Here is a 10,375-nt window from a genome sequence, read left to right on the forward strand (position 1 = left end):
ATGATTAAATTATTCCTAAATTCCTATTAGTGCATTCATGCACACAATAGTTGCTAAAAACATTTGAACATCTCTCTCTCTTTCTCTCTCTCTCTCTCTATATATATATATATATATATATATATATATATATATAAAATATTTGAACATCTCTCTCTCTCTCTCTCTCTCTATATATATATATATATATATATATATATATATATATATATATATATATATATATATATGAAGAACCATTCCGCGAACATTTCTCAGTGGTAGCTTCGCGAAATGGTACCTCAGTTTTGTTTTGTTTTGTTTTTTTTGTGCCACATCGAATCCTCGGAAATTAAGTTGATTCCGCGGAGCCCTCAAAGCTCACATCCGCAGAATCCATGTCTATACCCGAAAATTCGATATTTTGTGTCTATTTTTTAGAACTCAACCCAAAAAATATCTATATCCAGCAAAATCCCATCATTTATTTTGCTTCGTCCACCGAATTACATATTTCTCTTTTATCTCCATTTCCCAACTCTACGTGTTTCTCTCAAAGTGGCTTTGATACTAAAAATTATGGAACTTAAACTAAAGTACTCTCTTACCATTAATTAGAAGCAAGTTTATAGATTAAACTAGTTTATAACCCGTGGGAACCACGGTTAGAAATTTAATTAAACTTTCTAAGTAAAAACTCAAAACTATTAATTAATAATTTTAAGTAACTTATTAATTAAAATATATTTTTTAGTTATATATAAATTATAATCGTTGATTCAAATAAATATGTAAAATATATCATCTTATAATTTATATAAATTTTATTTTATTATAATTTGTATAAATTTTATTTTATTTTTATTCTAATATTATTAATTTAATGTAATTAAAATGTGATTTAAATTTTGAATTTTGAAATTTAAAATGGAGAATTAATAGATTGATAAGTGTCATGATATTAATTACAAGTGTCAATAGACTGACAAGTGTCATGATATTAATTACAATGCCTAACATTATGACACATGGACAAAAGAGCTACTCTTTTATTAGATAGAGAGATAAACTAAACTAGAAGAGAAAAGATATTGTCATGTTTTACACAACTACCAACGTGGCAAACTGATACTTTAAAAAACACAACATTTGATTTGATATATCATCTCAAAAGTATTTTATAATCTATCAATATTTAAACATTTTTCAACAATGACGAAAAAAACTTGTGAATTAATATTTTTGAAATCATGTAACGCCATTAAAGGATAAAAAACGTAAAACTTGACATTTGAACATACAAAAGCAAAAGCGTCGAGTCCCTACGATATAAGTTAGTTACAAGTCGGGTTTCTTCTAAGACACCAAAAGTCATTAGGTGTCATTTCTAAACATAAGTGATATTGCTTTTTAAAACGCGTAACATAGGTTTTCATATTTGATAGAGTTTGTTTTAATTTCAATTTTCAAGGTTATTCAATTATAGGTTTAATCAAAGTTTATGCAATTTAAGATACTTTAGAGATGATATAACTATCAAGTAGTTATTCTTAGTGGTTCATACATCAAATGAAATATCGTATTTATAATAAAAAGTTAAATGTGTCAATTGTAACTCATGTTAAGACGAGTTTGATTATATTTTATCTTAACAGTTAAACTTACTCAAAAAGGTGATACAAATCATCTAAATTAAACAGAAAAGCAATATTCGTGACAGTATCCATAATCATAAATCTTATTTATGGTTTGATTATTGATTATTTTTAACTTTTTTTAAAATTAAGTAGTTTACACATATTCAAGTGAAATGTTAATAAAGATCCCCATTTAATTTTCTATTTTTCGAAGCACGCATGTAACTTGATAAAAAAAAGTATTTAATAATAACATTAAATAAAATCTATATATTCCGATATGTGAATTTAAATAAGTAAAACTAAATATAGAGTTCATAGCATCATATAACATTTGTTGATATGCTTTGCAAATTAAGATTATATGATTGTTACAAATTTAATATTTGATATTGGTGAGTAAAAAAATAATTAGACAAAAGATAGTAAAACTCCGAATGTTAAATATAATTAAAAATAAAAAAATTATTGAAATGATTTTTTTTCTAATATGTATATTAAGCACATATAAGAAGCATTAATTAAAACGAAGAAAAATCCCATAATTAAATATAAAATATATTAATTATAAGAAATATTATTTAATATTAATATATATATTACATTTAATTATGATAATATTATATATAATTAGTACTTTTCTTATATATGCCCTTAAAACACATGTTAGAAAATCCTTTAAATAAAATGGATTAATTATATCTTCATCGTAAAGTGAATAATTTTTCTTATATATATCGAATGGTATTTTTTCTATCAGATGATCTAAATATCTTACTCGTAAAGTGAATATTTTTTATTGGCGTGTACGGTTGAACAGGATTCCAACTCAAATTAACCTAGAGGATAAAGGATTTGATTTACCTTCAATTGTATGTGGCATTTGTAACTCAGATTTCAGCTGGCTGCGGAGTTGTGGTGTTTTATGGGTAGATGGTGTGATTTGAGCATTCGTACATTTATGGGGGTCGAAGGTGTTGTGAATTGGATCAACAATGTTCGCTTTTCTTTTGTCAAATGTTCGGTTTTGGAGTCTATAATTGTGACCATTTGGTGGATTCTTTGGAACTTTCGTAACTTTGTTCTTTTTAATAGTCTTAATATTAGAATAAATTTGTTAATTGATAGATTAATCGACTATTCCTATAATTAGATTGTGCGTAGGAATAGGAAAATTAGTGTTAGTCGGTTGTTTTGAAGGTTAAACCCAATCTTGTCAATTCCTTTATAATTTTTTGTAAGCCTTGCACTAACCTCTCTTTTTTAATATATTCAGTTGTTCCGAAAACAAATTATTAAATATGATATAAGTGGTTGCTATATTTGGCACAAAAAAAATTTATCCTGTTATGTGGTCGACTGAAAATAAACAACCTCTTATTAGAGATATTTTATTTTATATGAACAAGAAGACCGGTCTCAAACAAGTCTAAAAAAACCAAGACTGAACCCGTTTAAATGATATTGATCGGGAAAAAAAAGACTTGTCTAGAAAAAATCATATCGTTTCGAGTCTGATCCAAGATCAGTCCAAAAAAAAACCCAAAGTTTATATACATATATTTTTTGTGTTTTTTTTATACATTTGTTTATATCAAATTACCAAATTTCTTCCATTTTCTTTTTATTAATTTTGCTGTATGCATATGTTTATATAAAAACATATGCATAACATCAAAGTTAATTCTTTTGTGAAAAAACCCAATTCAAAAAACAATTTCATCAAAGTTCTTTTGTGAAGAAACTCACTTAAAAAACAATCTCTTAAAAACACATAATCATAAACAAAATATACATTTATCATAGATCAAAACACATAAAAAGATATAAAACTCATCGACACATAAAAATAAAATAAAGTTATGTATTCTTAGTAAAAATCTTATTTGCCATTGTAGCTACTCCACTTCACATATGTTGAACACTTCAAAGTCATCTAAAGTTTACAATAATATAATGGATTAATCACTAGTTAATATAGTTATCCTAATTATTATGACCACTAATATATGTTGGATTAGTGCCTAAGTCCATAACTATTTTAGTATGTACTTGACCCGATGGTGCATGGTCCTTTTGGGTTGCCTTCATCAAAGCAACTTGATAGGATGAATTATGGAGAGAGAAGATTAATTATGATTTATTAATAAAGGAGAAATCATATTGTTTAATTAATATTAGTCAAGAATTAATTGATAATTAATTTTGTGGCTAAAAGAGATTAATGAAACTTAAGGGACTGGAACTGTAATTATAAGATAGTTGCATTTGAGCTATGGATTACCTTGGAATAATAGGTTGGACGAATTCTATGGGGAAACCCATTAGAAATCGTCCAAGGGACATTCTAAAAGGGTCCATGGGCTGCTTAGGGCTTAAGCAGTCAGATTAGGGTTTCCTAGTTGAAAACCCTAATAGCCTACATGTATATATAGTACCCTTAAGCCCCAAAAACGTGGAAAAAGAGTTCCACTAGGGTTTTTGGATGTTTTGGGCAGCCTCATCTCTCCTTATTCTTCATCCTCTTGCTCTTGGTGTTTTTGATCTATTAGAGGAGTGACACTTGTGACTCTAAGCTTTCTAAAGTCATTACAAGGAGGATTTGAGATTGTTATTGCTACATAACAATCAAGGTAAGATCTAAAAACCCTTTCTCATGTTAATATGATTAATTGTATGCTAGATCTAGGGTTTAAAGTCTTGGATGAATTGCATGTACAATAGAGAAACCTAGATCCAAGCATTAGGGTTTGCATGAGCACATAGGATGTTCTTATGGTTAAAACCCATCAGTGGTATCAGAGCCTTGATTGGTTTCTATTGTATTGATGCCTTTGTTATTTGTTCAAGCTTCAAAATCGATTTTTTGGCTCCCTGACTGATGAACTCGGCGAGTCCATAGAGGAACTCGGCGAGTTCGAGCGTCAGTAAGAGCAAATTTCGGGATTTCTTGCTGTTTTGCTTGAGGATACTTGCCTTAACTGTTTTGGGTCTTTAATATTCAAATTTTTATCTTATATTTGAGTATATCCTTGATTAAACAAAAGATAATTACCAATTGATTAGATAATAACTTCCTTATATGATTAAAGATTGATTATTTATATTAATTGGGTAACTTGTCTTGCAAGAAATTGAAATTAGGTCAAATTTAGATAATCATTAAATTAATTGTTTAATTTAAATTATTTTCTATTTGATCCTTGATGTTTTGAAATGTTTCAAAACTTGTCCTCAAGTTTTGGAATTTAAAAGTTGATTAAAAGTTTAATTTAGAAATGTTAAATTCTAAAACCCTAGTATTGTTTTGAAAAGGTTCAAATCACACTCTTATGGTTTTATTAATTAATTAAGGTGTATAGTTAAAAGGGATTTAATAAACCCACAAAGTTTTGGTTTACATTTAATTAAATTAAAAGTATAATTATTAAATTAGACCACCTAGTATTTTAAAAGTGTAAAATACACCCTATAATATATATATCATTAAAAGTCTAATATTATATATGTATAAGTAAACATTCAGTCTTACCGTTAGTAGGCCTCATTCACGAAGCTGGTCTATAAGGGGTGTTTAAGGAAATTGTCTATAAAATGGCGATTGAATGTGTATCCACTCTTACCCACCGCACTCTTGACTAGTGGAGGGTCGTTAGCCGAACGGGTAGGATAGGACAGAAACCTTCCATTATAAGTACAATGAAGTACAAAAGTAACTAAATGTTTTTACAAATTCTCAATCTTAGTTACTTTAGGCAAAAGTGAATTGATGTAATTCCATGAAATTACACTTTGTGCCCTTGCGAAAACGTTAGTGGAGCGTGTGTCGTTAACCGGCACACTAAATGGTTCTAATCAAAGGTAGCAAAGGGTGACTCAATGTTTTTCATAGTTTGGTGGAGCGTGTGTGGTTAACCGGCACATCGAATAGATGACTGTAACATGTGGGGGCACCATGTAAGTTTGCATGGTTATTCACACCCGCTTTATGATCCTTGGTATCCCAGTCACAAATTAGAGGGGCATATCGAGATTTAAACATGCCATTGAGAAGTTCAATGAATCTCAAAATATCTAGGAATTTTCAATAGATTTAAAACTTAAATTTCTTTTTCGTTTTTCATGGTGGAAATTAGTGAATCTTCATTCACTTACCTTCAAATATTCTGCAACTAGATTACGGCATCCCTTTTCTAGGTTGTAGAGTATTATGTTGGGTCCTAGCCTTAATATCTCATTTGGGTGATTTATTAAGGACTCTATAAATCAACTAACTTTAATTTAATTTTTCTCCCGTTTTGTAGATGTCAAAGTATGACAACTGTGGTCTTCCTAAATCTCGTGAAACAAGCTTTTCACATGAAGATGATATTCCACGATTCGATCGAGGAACACGAGATCATGCTTCACTTCCTCCACCTCCTCCTATTATTCTCCTTAACCCACAAGTTCAAAAGATTGAAAAGTTCAAACTCACTCAAGCCCTTTTGGCAAGTAAACATGAAGAAGGAAAGTCAGTGTGTGCACACATCCTAGAGATGAAGTCACACATTGATAGATTAAGAATGTTGGGATCTGTTTTCTGTGAGGAGCTGGCTGTTGACTGGGTTCTTCAGTCACTTCCTGACTCATATAGTGAGTTCGTAATAGAGTACTATATGATGAACCACGACGTAACCCTCATTGATCTCACCTATATGCTTATTACTGCTGAATCAACAATGATTTGGCACACTGGAAAAGCAAAGTTGATTGGTGGATCTGCCTTCCAGACATCTGTGGATATAGGCAACGAAAGGCATGTCATGATCGAAGGGTTTGATCATAAGAGAAAGGCAAAGTCTGAAGTAGTTCCATGCGCTGTTCCAAAAGAGTCAATTTGCTTTTATTGCCAAGAGAAGGGGCATTGGAGACGAAGCTGCCCTAACTACCTGAGAAATCTAAGAGATGGGAGAGTCAAGATGCATGGCTCTACTTCAGGTAAAATCCATTAACTAACTCTTTTAAGTTCCTATTCTAGATTCTTAATACATGATGTAATAAGATTACATTTTGATGTTTTATAGGATCGAAGAAAAGAGAGGAAGCTTAAGGGAAGAAGTGAGATGAATCTAATCATGAAGAAATGGATTTCGATTGCATTGCTTGAAGATTAGAATTTTGATCTACTACTTGGAGTTAGAATAGATTGCTATGAAATATGTATTAACATAGTTTTTCAATGAATTGCATTGTAAGGACAATTTTTTCCGCAATAAAATAGATTTTGATTTTATATTTATCCTTGCAATGGCGTGTATGAAAAATTGATGTTTAAATGTTTCTATTATTAGCAATAATGGATTTGTTTCTTAATTATGTTATTTGTGGAAATGTCAAGAATTTACCAAATAGGGAAAGTTTCTCATCGCCCAAGTTTCAATTGGACAGAAACTTGGAATCATACAACTTGGTTGCATGATGAATGAGAAATTTCATATTTGGAAATTAGACTAATTCGTTGACAAAGTGTCAAGTGAAGGACTAGGAGATCGAGTACAGAAGATTGTGTGTTGATCAAGTCCACCACAAGAGTAACAAAGATATTCGTCATGATTTACTAAGGTTAAGTAAATATGATTATACTTATGAGATTAAGTATGATTCTCAGTTGATTGAAATAGTTTCAATAAATAGCAGAACGAATAAAGAAGAATCAAGTAGGAAGAAAGATAAAAGTTTCTCTATTCTAAGAAGAAGGGAGAGTACCTTTTATTATGTTTTGTGATAGGTCTTAATGATTAAGAACCATATCTCAATTGATCCTCTAAGTGAGTCTTAGTGCAATTGTATGTCTGAGAAGAGGAATCAAGAATTGAAGAAATGGTTGAATCAAGAGGTCAATCATACTTCGTTCCAAAACCAAGCCTTAGAGTTAAGATTGTGACATTGAGTGATAAGTCTTAAGAAGGTTTATAACATTCATCAAATGTGGAAAGTTGTGATGTCTTGGATAAGACAAAGACCAACTAGGACCAATTTTGTGAAGTGTTTTGTCTTGATAAAAGCTACACTAACTCTTGAATATTTGTTTGTCGAGAAATGTTTATTGACAAGAGAATCTTATATGTTAAGGAGTCAGTGGGATTCTTAATGGTCTCGAAAAGTTTCAAGAACTAATCAAGAATAAACCTTATCGATCATCACTAGCACACGAGTTGAGGTTTACAACCTATCGTGTTGACACTATCTTGTTTCTGTGCGGTTCCAATTGAGTTAATTATGCATGTGAGTTCTACGAGTTCTCATTTGAACGCATAAAAGGCAAGCACTTTGATCAATGAAAAGTACATTGATAGGAAAGGGTGAGCTGCTTAACTACTTGGAAGACATGGTGGGCAGCCGTGTTACCATAAGGCATGAAATCAAGATTGAGAAGGTTCGGTCCATATGAGTTTGGGTTTGTCGCAAACTTTGGTTTTGGACAAATTTGCATGAATAGGAACAAATACACCATTAAAATCTAAGTGTCATAAGATTCCCTCCTTCATGAAGATGACTGTGAGGAAATGCTTTCACCAAGAGAGATTTTAAGAAGGTAGTGATTGTGAAAATTGTATTCTCGAATTTGATTATGGTTACGGTATCTCTTTCCATAATTCGAATTGTGAGATTTGGCAATTAGTCTGAATTGTTTAAGACACACATATGATCCATCTAAGGCAAATGTGTATAAGGTTGAGAAGCTTTGATAAAAGATTATCAAAGCATTAGGTATTAGAAATATGAAGCTAAGAAATTCAATAAGTATTGTTTTTCTGGAATTTAAGCTGTTTTCTGAATACATGTCAAAGCTAGTGGGAGCATAAGTGTTATGCTTATATGATAATAATCATCATGATAGTGGGAGCATAAATGTTGTGCTTGTATGATTATTAAGGTAAGTATTGCAAGTTAGCAATATTAATTATAGAAAACAAGAGTTATACTTTGCAAAGTCGTAAGGGTTGAATAGTTGTTTTGCTATAATTAAGGGAGAGAATATTATGCTTCATTTCAAATCTAAAGGCTTAGGTTGTGGAATGTTAATAAATTTAGTCAAGGATACATAGTGTGTTCTCAAATTTCGATTATGATTATGGCATAGCTCGAATTGTGAGAACGTGGCACATAAAATATTATGGCAGAAGATTGATAAAGTATCAGATCTTTATGTAAGACATTATGCATCGTGTCCCATACGCTTCGGGTATAGGATCGATTGCAAATTCTATAATATTTGACCATTCTAAAATTTTTCAAATGTCTAGCGCATTTTGAGGGAAAAAGGACAAGAATCGGTTTTGACTAAAATAATTAAACAACTATCAAAGGACGATCCAAAGTTCGCTGAGGATTGGTCGCTTGTGAGTAGTTGGAAGTATTGTATTGGATGGACCATATCGACATTATTATGAATAGATAAGATTCTATTAAGAATGAGTTGTCATATGGCAAATATGGAAATGTTTCCATATTGGGAGTTGGATATTGAAAATCTATATCTAGATTAGAAACTATTATGCAAGAAGGATGTTCAAAGGAATGTACTGTGAGTGAGAGACATCATATCCATAGAATTGTTTCTGATAGAGATTAGCCAAGTCTTGATGATTTTGAGCTATGACTTTACGAAAGAATCATTGCATAAAATGTTAGAATCTAGCATAAGTAACAAGAATTTGATATTCTTATACTTATGATAAGGATTAGGAGTTGTGAAATGAGTATGATTGGAAATGTGTTCATTTGATCTATTTCACAAAGTAAGGACCATAGGTAAACATTGTGTGCATGCTGAGAGCATAGGACAAGTGTAGTGATAATTCAAGTAAGAAGTTGATTACCTGAAACAACAAATAATGAGTAATCAATATGGTGATTAAATAAAATGTTTTATTTATACCCAAAGTTTGGGGCCATATGGGATTAGTATTATTCTTGTGTTTCACTTTGCATGTTTTGACTTCCTAAATAATTAAATTGGTTCAGAACAATCAAATTATTCGAACGGACCACAATCGTTCATATGTTAGAAGTAGGTATGAATGAAGACCGTCGTGAATTGGTGTGTGGATTGTCTAAAATGTATTAGAAATAAGCAAATGTTTGCTGCAACGTTCATGAGTGCTTATGAATATGAGTTTGAGCATTGGATTAAACCCACGCTCACTTGGATCACTTCATGGATTTTATCACGAGTGATTGGTGAGACGATAATATCTTATATTTTTTAAACCGAGATGTGTGAGTTGTATCTTGCGATTCGGTTACACATTGATAATATGTAAACGCACCAGTAACTTGGTGTTATAAAACATATTATTGTGTGTGATTCGGTGAGGGAGTGCAAGCAAGCATTGAATCAAAGTTTATCCGTTCCGTTTATCCAAAGTAGGTTGAAAGTGATATTTGTGGGCCCCTCGATGATTTAGTGATGACACTAAGTGCTTGGCCAAGCCGGGACTAATTTGATGTGTTCAATTGTAGTCTGTTGTCAGTCGTCATAAATCGGAAATCGAGAAACAACACATAGACAGAGAGAATGATTTAAATCCATGTCTCAGTCTATACGATATCTAGAATGGAGGAATATATGATCCCTTATCTAAAGGACGCGTATCTGAGAAGATCAGAGTTGACAACGGCTTTTGAAAGCTACAATTGCAGATCAGGATCTGAAGTCATACGCATAATAGTTATTAGACTTATCCAAGTGGGAGACTGTTGGATTAGTGTCT

Source organism: Lactuca serriola, chromosome 8 (assembly GCF_051521515.1).
Source record: "Lactuca serriola cultivar US96UC23 chromosome 8, Lser_US96UC23_V15, whole genome shotgun sequence".
NCBI classification, from domain to species: domain Eukaryota; kingdom Viridiplantae; phylum Streptophyta; class Magnoliopsida; order Asterales; family Asteraceae; genus Lactuca; species Lactuca serriola.